Source organism: Oryx dammah, unplaced genomic scaffold (genome assembly GCF_014754425.2).
Source record: "Oryx dammah isolate SB20612 unplaced genomic scaffold, SCBI_Odam_1.1 HiC_scaffold_29, whole genome shotgun sequence".
Lineage (NCBI taxonomy): Eukaryota > Metazoa > Chordata > Mammalia > Artiodactyla > Bovidae > Oryx > Oryx dammah.
This window is the reverse complement of record NW_024070213.1, coordinates 97909357-97922154: the sequence shown is the minus strand read 5'-3', so window position 1 is coordinate 97922154 and position 12798 is coordinate 97909357.

Genomic DNA, 12798 nt, shown 5'->3' with positions numbered 1-12798 from the left:
CATGGGGTCGCTAAGAGTCGGACACGACTGAGCAACTTCCCTTTCACTTTTCACTTTCATACATTGGAGAAGGAAACGGCAACCCACTCCAGTGTTCTTGCCTGGAGAATCCCAGGGACGAGGGAGCCTGGTGGGCTGCCGTCGATGGGATTGCACAAAGTTGGGCACGACTGAAGCGACTCAGCAGCAGTAGCATAGCAATAATGATTGTTGTTGTTCAGTCACTCAGTCGTGTCTCTTTGCAACCCCATGGACTGCAGCATGCCAGCCTTCCCTGTCTTTTACTATTTCCCATAGTCTGTTCAAACTTATGTCCACTGAGCCAATGATGCCATTCAACCATCTCATCCTCTGTCCTCCCCTTCTCCTCTGGCCCTTAATCTTTCCCAGCATCAAGGTCTTTTCCAATGAGTTGGCTCTTCGCATCAGGTGGACAAAGTATTGGAACTTCAGCTTCAGAAACAGTCCTTCCATTGAATATTCAGCATTGGTTTCCTTAGGATTGACTGGTTTGATGACAAATGTCCCTCTAGTCAAAGTTATGGTTTTTCCAATATTCATGTATAGATGTGAGAGATGGGCTATAAAGAAAGCTGAGTGCCAAAGAATTGATGTTTTGCGTGGTGTTGGAGAAGACTCTTGAGAGTCCCTTGGACTGCAAGAAGATCAAACCAGTTCATCCTAAAGGAAATCAGTCCTGAATATTCTTTGAAAGGACTGATGCTGAAGCTGAAACTCCAATAATTTGGCCACCTGATGTGAAGAACTGACTCACTGGAAAAGACCCTGATGTTGGGAAAGATTAAAGGTAGAATGAGAAGGGGAAGACCTACATGAGTTTGAGCAAACTCAGGGAGTTGGTGATACACAGAGAAGCCTGGCGTGCTGCAGTCCATGGGGTTGCAAAGAGTCAGACACGACTGAGTAACTGAACTAAACTGGACTGGTTTGATCTTGCAGTCCAAGGTTCTCTCAAGAGTCTTCTCTAGCACCACAATTCAAAAGCATCAATTGTTTGATACTCAGCCTTTTTTATGGTCCAAATCTCACATCCATACATGACTACTGGGAAAACCATAGCTTTGACTAGATGGACATTTGTTGGCAAAGTGATGTCTCTGCTTTATAATATGCTGTCTAGATTGGTCTAGCTTTTCTTCCAAGGAAGAAGTGTCTCTTAATTTCATGTCTGTAGTCACCATCTGCAGTGATTTTGGAGCCCAAGAAAATAAGTCTGTCACCGTTTCCATTTCTTCTCCATCTATTTGCCATGAAATGATGAGACTGGATGCCATGATCTTAGTTTTTTGAATGCTGAGTTTTAAGCCAGCTTTTTCCTAATTGATATTGGTGCTACACCAATACATTTACCATGTACTGGTAGGCATCATCTTATCTGAAGCCCATAAGAAGTGTCAGTCTCCATTCTGTTAAATGAAAAAACAGTGGTTTAGAAAGTTAAGGTGGTTTGCCCAGGGTCACCAGCTAGGCAGGTACAGGAACGAATGCTATGACTCCTCTGTGGTATTCTACTTCATCTTCCACCTGCGAAAGGGAAAAATGGCACATATACTTATGAAGAAAAAGTGAAAGTGTTAATCGCTCAGCCGTATCCGATTCTTTGCAACCCCATGGACTGTATGTAGCCTGCCAGGCTCCTCTATCCATGGAATTCTCCAGGCAAGAATACTGGAGGGGGTAGCCATTCCTTTCACCAGGGGATCTTCTCAATCCAGAGATGGAACCCGGGTCTCCTGAATTGACAGACAGATTCTTTACCATCTGAGCTACCAGGGAAACTCATACCTATGAGTGTCCTTAAGAATGTCTTTAAACCTATAAAGGCTCCATTTTAATAGCAGCTTATTTCTGTATAGGTAGTGCTCTTGTCAACTTAATGTTCTGCCTTTGCTATTCCTCTTAAGAGCTCTTTTTAAAATTTCTTTGCTGCACCAGGTCTGTTAATACCATTTTGCAATGCTAATAGCCCCCAGTGAAAAGCACCCTTATTAGTTAAACAAACTAACAATTCGATTCTAAATCTAAGAGCAAAGTCATAATTGATGAATCCACAGTGACCCAAGGGTTTTAGCTAGTTACTGTACACTAAGCAAACACATTCATCATCTCTATCTGAGTTAAGCATGAATTACTAAGTGTATACTTTCAGGAGCCACTTTTCCCCTTTTCACTGTCATAGGCCTGCTTTTAAAGTCTTCCATGTTTTATTTTAAATGCAGTCATTTCAGCTGCACTTTACTGTTTTTTTTCCATTTCCATATCAAAAACTTACAGAAAGTTACAAAGCCATCTGAGTCCTTCCACCTTAGAAATTAGAGATCTTTGTTCCATCCTCTAGCATTCAAGGTTTGCTCCATCCTGTTTAGATTGGATGACTTTTCCCGTAGAGGAACTGAATGTATTCCACTGAGTTCCCTTCACAATCTCCGCCATGTGTGGTCAATTAAATCCCAGCAGAATGTAGGAGTGTCCATTGAAACTACTTCCTGGGAAGCAGCAGGGTTTATTTCTAGTTTCTAAATATCATTGGATCTTCATGGGGACGATTTCTTCTCTATAGCCTCGACACAGCACATATGGAGTTAGACATGACCCCACCTACATCTAATTTGGCAGCAATCTACTCTTTGAAGAAACCATACTGTTTTCATTAAAGATCTTGGTCATTCCTACTCTTCATAGGTTTATCTTTATTTTCTCTAAGTGCTTTTTTGCAAATGTGCACCTGGAGTTTAAAGTGGATGCACCATTCAGAAAAGCCTATATAAAATTATCTCTAGCAAAATAAAATTGGAACACAAAACAGATGCCTGGAAGACAATTATGGAAAAAATTATGAGAGTCAAATGGTGAAAATATATTTTGAGCTTATTTTAGCAGAGGTTTTGTTGGTGGTGGTGGTGATGGTGGTGTAAAAATGCCAGAATCAATTTTTAAAATGTGATAAAGTAATACAATACTTTGTGGTTCTTTTGGGGGAAATGTGCCTTAAATCTGATAGTTGAAAAGTGTTTCCCTCTGGTTTTAGATACCTATGTAAATGTGCCTGAGATAAACTAATCATTGTTACACTATACCTAGAGGAAGACCATATGTAGTTCATATTGGAGAGGATTCAAAAAACTTTTTACAATAACATAATGTACAAATACATTAACATGGATTTACTCTTTGGTTACTGTTAGCCATTAATTTTGGAGATATGAGCAGTTAACAATAGCTAGTTTCAGTATCAGAGAAGGCAATGGCACCCCACTCCAGTACTCTTGCCTGGAAAATCCCATGGACGGAGGAGCCTGGTAGGCTGCAGTCCATGGGGTCGATGAGAGTTGGACATGACTCAGTGATTTCACTTTCACTTTTCACTTTCATGCATTGGAGAAGGAAATGGCAACCCACTCCAGTGTTTTTGCCTGGAGAATCCCAGGGACGGGGGAGCCTGGTGGGCTGCCGTCTATGGGGTCGCACAGAGTTGGACACAACTGAAGCAACCAAGCAGCAGCAGAAGCAGTTTCAGTATAAATCATGTTTCCGGGACTATGTTTCCCTACTTAAAAGAGTAAACTGTGTTTTAGACTCTAGGGTAATTTTTATATTTACATTTACTTATATTTAATCTTATTTGTTAATTCTGTTTTTATGCAGAGGAGTTTTGCTCTTTATAGTTGAGGCTCTGTGAATTGCAACCTCCGCAGCACAACAAGCACATTGTATACACATACATGTCATATAGGCATGGAATTTCAAGCAAAATTATTTTCTGTTAAAAATCACATAATTTCAATAATCCTTCCCCCAAAGTATTTCAATTAAAAAAGATACATTGTACCTGTTTTAAAACGGCAAGTTATCAAAGAAGTATAAAGCCAAAACAGGAGAAACATTACCTTGTAACATAATCCCCCCAAAAAAGGCCAAATTACTTGGCTCATTACGATTGTATATGTGCCCAACACTTAGGTTAAAAACATTCAAATAAAAAAGGTTAAATTTGGACTGATTTTCTCAAGCAGTGGCAGAGGCTCTGAAAGCCCCTGCTCCCTCATACAATGACTGAAACACGAAGGAACTGCCTTCAATACAGCCGATCTGAAAAAGGTCTTTCCAGAATAAACGTTTGCAAGAAGCTAAAAGAATCAGGGGTTTTGAAAGGCCCTATTGCTTGCTATGGTCCGGCAGCACTGGCCTTCATCTGTTCTGCAGATAGGCCCAGCTCTGCCCCAACTTCCCCATCAGGCCTGTTCTCTCGTCCTAGGGCCCTGCTGTCCTCTCTGCTCACTCAAGCAGGTTCTCCTGCTTCCTCAAGCTGAAACATCAGCTTGTCCAGAGGTCTTCCCACACCAAACAACCCAAAGTCATTTCCCAGCTAGTCTCCCTCAGAATAGTGTTGCTTCATAAAACTTCATAAAACACATATACGTACATACACATACTGCTGCTGCTAAGTCACTTCAGTCGTGTCTGACTCTGTGCGACCCCATAGACGGCAGCCCACCAGGCTCCCCTGTCCCTGGGATTCTCTAGGCAAGAACACTGGAGTGGGTTGCCATTTCCTTCTCCAATGCGTGAAAGTGAAAAGTGAAAGTGAAGTCCCTCAGCCGTGTCTGACTCTCAGCGACCCCATGGACCGAAGCCTACCAGGCTCCTCCGTCCATGGGATTTTCCAGGCAAGAGTACTGGAGTGGGGTGCCATTGCCTTCTCCGACATACACATATATATATGTACACACATACATACAATACCTCATCAAATTTTGAATTCCAGCAATTGTTAGACATGCCACTGTATTACATATCACAAAGAGAAAGAGAAGAGTATCTGTCAATCTTAGGATGTGTCCTGATGTCAAATATATTGAAATATAGGGGAGGACACGTGTACCTTAGAACCAGTGGGATAGTATATATGTGTCTCTATATAGATCAGTGTCTGCAGCTGCTCTCAAGGGTCACACTCAAAGAGGAGGACTACATCTGCATTGTTTACCCTGCAGGCCTAGCAACCAGCCCCTTGTCTACATTTGGCATATGTATACTGAATATGTAAACAAGTTGATGGCCAGATGGTCAAGAAGATATTTCATTGTTAAATACCATGCTATGTGAGAAGGTCTGAGTCTTATTCGTGCGTGTGTGTTCTCAGTTGCTTCAGTCGCATCCGACTCTTTGTGACCCTATGGACTGTAGCCTGCCAGGCTCCTCTGTCCATGGGATTCTCCAGGCAAGAATACTGGAGCGGGTTGCTATGCCCTCCTCCAGGGCATAGCTTTTGGACTCTGGGTGGTGCAGAAGTTAACATCATACAGAGAGTAGGTTTGTTATCTATTCCACACTGTCTGCATTGTCTTGAAGAATAAAAAAGGGAGAAGAAGATTATTCAGCCAGTCAATATTTAAACCCACTCTGGCCTGGATTTAAGCCACTTTTCATAGATTAGATACATTTTCTTAATTACTTGGATGGCTGGAGAAGAAAATGGCAACCCACTCCACTATTCTTACCTGGAAAATTCCATGGACAGAGAAAACTGGCAGGCTACAGTCCATGGGGTCACAAAGACTCAGACACAACTGAGAGTGCCCTCCATTTATGTTTTACCTGAGAACTGAGTATCCAATATTACTGTAGCCATAGAAGAATTCTCCGTGAGGGCCAAAAAGAAATATAGCTACCGATTTAGCTCCTACCATTATTGGTTGTGCAAAATAAAAATGCTCTTGGTGAAATCCAGCTCTCACCAACACTTATCTTTAGTGTTCTTGAGGCTTCAGTACTATTCAGGTATAAAAATACATATTAACAGGAGATTAAGTCATAGTAACAGCAGAAGGTGTTTGTTTTGGCATTCTCGGCAATGATGTAGTAATTAATTTGTGGCAGTGTGCTTCTCTCTGTCCTTATTTTCAGTCTATAAACTATGACCTCAGCTGATCTAGGATAGTAACAGAGGCAATGCCTTGCTAACATAATGAGAACAACACCAATGAAGTTGCCTCGAGAAGACTCCAGGTTACTGGACTGGTTCAACTTAACGCTGATTTAGGCATATGATTATTTTAAAGTTCTTTGGTATTTTTAGCTGAAAAGAAAGATGACAAGTACAGCAAGTGTTATTGCTCCATTGCTTTTTTGCTAGGTGTGAGACAACGTTTTGCTCCATTAAATCAAAGCAAATAATGTTACAATGTCGTTTCCAGATTTCTAGCTCAACCCAGAAGGTTGATGCTTACTGTGAAGTCTCCGGAATTGGATCAAATTTTCAATTCAAATGAATAGAGCAACCATGCACCCGATGCCTCATAGATCTCCAAATTTAGCTTGAAACCTGTTCCCTTCTTCCAGATGACTGGCAGGGAGGCAAGGGGGAATTCACAGAATTAGCAAGCAAACCCATGGAGATATGATTTCTGTCTATTCAGTGGTGTCTCTCTTTCACCAGTTTGTATTGAAGCTGGCATTACTAATAGGAATTATCCAGGTAAGCAATAAAATTTAGGTATGTGGAAGTTAACCCTTTAGGGATTTCCCTTTATAAGGTCATGAAACTTGATTTTTTTTTTCAAAGCTAGAAGACTAGATGGGCAGAAGCAACAATGAGAAATCATTTTCCTAGAAGATATTTAGTCTCACCTTACCTCCATTTTAAGCCAATAATATCCTTTAGCATCTCAGGGATGGCTTGTGTCACCTCCCATCAGGGACTTAGTTCAGATCTTTGAGATTTTACAGGTGGTGAACCACTTCTACCATTCTACCTTCCTGCCCCAGAGGAAAATTGCGTTAGGTAAAGTTGAAGAAAGTACGATCGGAAAGAGCAAAGGAAAGAAGAGGAAGAAATCAGAGGTTACCTTTTTACCCCTTCATCTCCAAACTTTTTCATATAGAAAATATTCATACATAGGACTCCCCTGGTGGTCCAGTGGCTAAGAATCTGCCTTGCCATGCAAGGCATGCAGCTTAGATCCCTGGTCAAGGAACTAAGATCCCACATTCTGCAGAGGACCTAAACTTGCCCACCACAAATTCTGAACCACAGCGCCACAGCTAGAGTCCAGGCACTGCAACGAAAAATATCCCACTTGATGCAGTAAAGCTCTCCCTGCTGCAGCTAAGACCCGATGCAGCCAAGTGAAAGAATATTCCATAAAGGTACAGGGTATACGTATTAGATGGAAGTAGTAAATATGGATGGCACCTCACTCCAGTACTCTTGCCTGGAAAATCCCATGGGCGAAGGAGCCTGGTGGGCTGCAGTCCATGGGGTCACGAAGAGTCAGGCACGACTGAGCGACTTCACTTTCACTTTTCACTTTCATGCATTGGAGAAGGAAATGGCAACACACTCCAGTGTTCTTGCCTGGAGAATCCCAGGGACAGGGGAGCCTAATGGACTGCCGTCTATGGGGTCGCACAGAGTCGGACACGACTGAAGCGACTTAGCAGCAGCAACAGCAGCAGTAAACATGGAAAATATGCAAGACCATAGACCACAAAGTATTTAATGATAACTTATTACTTGCTTTCTAGACTCTTCCAGTGATTGATATTTAGGTCTCACTTGGAGAAGCTCTATGGATTTTTTTCCCTACATTTGCTTACTGTATCTATTTTTATTTTTCCCTTCATATCTTTATAAGCCAAGAAAGCAGAGCTTCAAGTCAGATGGAAGAAATTTTCTTCCAAAAGAACTGAATTTCACTTTGTTTTTTTTTCTCAAGCCATCAAAATGCGTAAGAATTCCCTCTCCTTCCGTAGTTCCCTCTGCCATTTGGTCATTAGCTGGGGACAGCCGTCGGAAAGGGGCCACTGGGATGGATTCTAAAGGAGGGCAGCTGATGGTCTCCATCAACTATGCTCCACCAGCAGCCTCTCTTAAAGGAGATGTCAATGGCAAATTTCCACAGCCATCACAGTAGTATACTGATGAATACCAGGAAAGTATTCACAGGTAAATACATATCCATCATTTCAAAACTGTCATAGTAATACTATCCAAACAAATTATTTCTCAAAACCTAACATTCTGTTGCTTTCAGGTTTATAAAAGATCAAAATCACACATCGGGATTTCTAGTGGCTGAAACATGGTAAGTGAACCTCCTTAGCAACAGACCAAAATCTGCAGGCTGTGGAACCATGCCTTCCTGACACCTGGGATATTGGATTTGCTACAACACATAATTGTTCTCAGCTATTTCCACTGGGGTTATTTTTCATTGTGCCACTCGGCAAGATAAAAAGGAAGGGAATATCAGGTTTTGCTTTCACTTCTGTTTCCATGGACACGGGTTTATAATTTTATATGAAAGTCAAAATCTGTCACTCTTACGAAATCTGTTCTTGGAGCGACTTTGCTAACAGCTTCGACTAATGCAGTAAAATAATTAGGGATCAGCAAAGAAAACACACAAAGGAAGGGAAATGAGCCCCTTCTTAAGGATGAACAAGGCAGGGTAGGGAGATGACTGTGGAGTGAGCCCATGGTTTAGGAAAGGGATGAAGTGAATAGAAGGCAATAAAGTACTTAATGAATGTGGGTGTTTTGGAGCATTGGATGGAATCTCAGCGTGCAATGTGACTATAAGTTCACTTTTAAGCCAGAAACAATTGAATTAATGTTCCTTTTAAACATAATAGAACCTAATGGCTAGCACTACATCCGCCTCCTGCTGTCTCTTATGCAAATATGTGAGTTTGTCAGCAGAACAGTTTCAAGACTCTTGCCATCAAGACATTTATCAATCCAAAAAAAATTCATCCTGATCTTCAGCCTACTGGATTTTAGCCTAGTCTACTATTTTGCAGGCCCCAGGTCTGTGGAGCTATGTCGTCTGGTCCTTACCACATAAGGGTTAAAGAGGCCTTACTGGGTGCGAGGGACACTGGCAGACTATAATTGGTATAAAAAAAAAACCCTGAGGGATCTTTGTTTTGAGGGAATAGTATATGCAAAAATATAAATTTTAAACAAGAAAATTAGGAATGAATTATCAAATTATAAAGAATTCTTCATTTTTCTGGGAGGATTTATTTCACTAATACTGTGAAACTAAAATGAATCAATTTGTGTACTACTCATGTTCCTGAAGTGTTTGATGTGGCCATGGTCCCTGTTCATATCAGGCTCTGAATATGGAGCTGCCCATCTGATCAGATCAGACCCATCCCGGATAATCTTATCAAGTAACTCAAAGTCAATTAATGTGGAACTTTCATTGCATTTGCAAATCCCTTAAATTTTTTTACAATACATAATGTAACCTAATGACAGGAATGAAACCCATCACATTCACAGGCAAGAGTTAGGGATTTATACAGAAGATGCTCAGAGGCCATTTTATTGAATTCTGTCTGACACAGGTGGAGACTAAATCTTCATTTGATAGATAGTGGTAGATTTTTAATATAACTGGATTTAATTATTAGTCAAACTCCATGCCAGATGAATACCATTACACATTTTTAGCTAGATGTAGGAACTCCCATACATATAGACTTTGATTAAAGGTAGCCATGGTAACTAGAAATTTCATGATCATCTTAGCAACAGTATTTTTTCCTCTGAGTACCATCCCAATCCTGAGAGAACGTGCCCATGTGTATGTGGAGTACTGGGGGATGAGGGTTAGGGGATGCCTATTACCTAGTAGAAATGTTACTATTTAAAATTAATCAGAAATACATCATTAGCTGCTTGACAGAGGGCAAAGACTGTTCAGAAAATATTTTTAATGAGATTCACTTCCAAATTTCTTCTTCAGAGTATGTATGATCTCATTCTTCCATATGAATATATATGTCTCCTAAATGTCATACACAAAATAGATAGATAGATAGAGGGAAATAGATGAATAGATGGATAGATCAATCTTCTAGTCAAATTTGAACTCTGAGGAATGGTCTTCATTTTTAAATTAGACATTTAATACCCTTTAAGCCAGACTTCTTTAGGCTAGAATTTTTCAGACATAAAATTTGCTGATGCAGCAAATGAAATGTTCTATTAAAGTAACTGACATATTCTTCAACAACCTTTCAAATATCACATTTGAAAGCTCATCAAGAGTTATTTTCAAGACCCACTGTGTGAAAGGCGCTGTTTTAGACTCCTGGCAGTGGGCCTATTTTCTAAAGAGCACATAGAACATCAAGAAAACAAAAAGACAGGATGATTGCAGATATTAACACATGCTTTGAAGAAAATGAAATAATCTGATTGAAAGGGATTGAACCAGATGCAGCAGAGATAGTTCAGTTCAGTCGCTCAGTCGTGTCTGACTCTTTGCGACCTCATGAATCGCAGCACGACAGGCCTCCCTGTCCATCACCATCTCCCAGAGTTCACTCAGACTCACGTCCATCGAGTCCGTGATGCCATCCAGCCATCTCATCCTTGGTCGTCCCCTTCTCCTCCTGCCCCCAGTCCCTCCCAGCATCAGAGTCTTTTCCAATGAGTCAACACTTCACATGAGGTGGCCAAAGTACTGGAGTTTCAGCTTTAGCATCATTCCTTCCAAAGAGATCCCAGGGCTGATCTCCTTCAGAATGGACTGGTTGGATCTCCTTGCAGTCCAAGGGACTCTCAAGAGTCTTCTCCAACACCACAGTTCAAAAGCATCAATTCTTCGGCGCTCAGCCTTCTTCACAGTCCAACTCTCACATCCATACATGACTACTGGAAAAACCATAGCCTTGACTAGATGGACCTTAGTCGGCAAAGTAATGTCTCTGCTTATTGACTATGCCAAAGCCTTTGACTGTGTGGATTACAATAAACTGTGGAAAATTCTGAGAGAGATGGGAATACCAGACCACCTGACCTGCCTCTTGAGAAATCTGTATGCAGGTCAGGAAGCAACAGTTAGAACTGGACATGGAACAACAGACTGGTTCCAAATAGGAAAAGGAGTGCGTCAAGACTGTATATTGCCACCCTGCTTATTTAACTTCTATGCAGAGTACATCATGAGAAACGCTGGACTGGAAGAAACACAAGCTGGAATCAAGATTGCAGGGAGAAATATCAATAACCTCAGATATGCAGATGACACCACCCTTATGGCAGAAAGTGAAGAGGAACTAAAAAGCCTCTTGATGAAAGTGAAAGAGGAGAGTGAAAAAGCTGGCTTAAAGCTCAACATTCAGAAAACGAAGATCATGGCATCCAGTCCCATCGCTTCATGGGAAATAGATGGGGAAACAGTAGAAACAGTGTCAGACTTTATTTTTGGGGGCTCCAGAATCACTGCAGATGGTGACTGCAGCCATGAAATTAAAAGACGCTTACTCCCTGGAAGAAAAGTTATGACCCACCTAGATAAGGGGAGGTTAATTTAAACCATTTGTGAGATACATTCTCATTGAGGAATTTACATTGTAACCTGGACAACAAAAACAAGGCAAGCTAAGACAAAAGCTAAGCTTCTAGGTAAAGGGACCAACATCAGTAAAAATTTATGCTAGAAACCATCTTGGTATGTTGAAGGAATACAAAAAGAGTCAGGCAATAATAGAGTCCAGTGAAGGAGGGGAGAGAGAGTGGAGGTCAAATCATAGAATTTAGATAATTTCTTTTAAGTCATGTGATGTTTGAGTTTTTGTTTCTAGGTGCAATTGATAACCATTATAAGGTTGATTTTAATTGCATTATTTTAAAAAGAAAATCACTCTGGCAGATATATCTTGAATGGTATTTGATAGAACCTCATCTATATCCATTCTTTATAACTGGAAACAAAAATATATTATTAGTCCAAATGAAGAATTCAGTCAATTATTTTCACTTTCAGTATTTATATTTGTTTTTAATGTATCTCTCACTTAACCAGATACCTTTCTATCTGGCATAAATCTTGTCCATAATTGTTTCTGATAAAAACCTTAAAAAGTAACTTTCGAAGAAATGTTATAAATATTTTTTTCTCCACTCATTGTTATTTTAAAGAATCCAAAGGAACTATGAAGCCCAAGTTCAGTTCACTCGCTCAGTTGTGTCCAACTCTCTGTGACCCCATGGACTGCAGTACGCCAGGCTTCCCTGTCCATCACCAATTCCCAGAGCTTGCTCAAACTCATGTCCATCGAGTTGGTGATACCATCCAACCATCTCATCCTCTGTCGTCCCCTTCTCCTCCTGCCCTCAATCCTTTCCAGCATCAGGGTCTTTTCCAATGAGTCAGCTCTTCACATCAAGTAGACAAAGTATTGGAGCTTCAGCTCCATCATCAGTCCTTCCAATGAATATTCAGGGCTGGTTTCCTTTAGGATTGATTGGTTTGATCTCCTTACTGTCCAAGGGACTTTCAAGAGTCTTCTCCAGCACCACAGTTTGAAAGTATCAATTCTTTGGCACTCAGCCATCTTGGTCCATCTCTCACATCCATACGTGACCACTGGAAAAACCATGTCTTTGACTGTATGGACCTTTGTGGGCAAAGTAATGCCTCTGCTTTTTAATATGCTGTCTAGGTTGGTCATAGCTTTCCTTCCAAGGAGCAAGCGTCTTTTAATTTCATGGCAGCACTCACCATATCAGTGATTTTGGAGCCCAAGAAAATAAAGTCTGTCACTGTTTCCATTGTTTCCCCATGTATTTGCCATGAAGTGATGAGACCAGATGTCATGATCTTAGTTTTCTGAATGTTGAGTTTTAAGCCAGCTTTTTCACTCTCCTCTTTCACTTTCATCAAGAGACTTTTTAGCTCCTCTTCACTTTCTGCCATTAGGATGTCGTTACCTGCATATCTGAGGTTATTGATATTTCTCCCTGCAATCTTG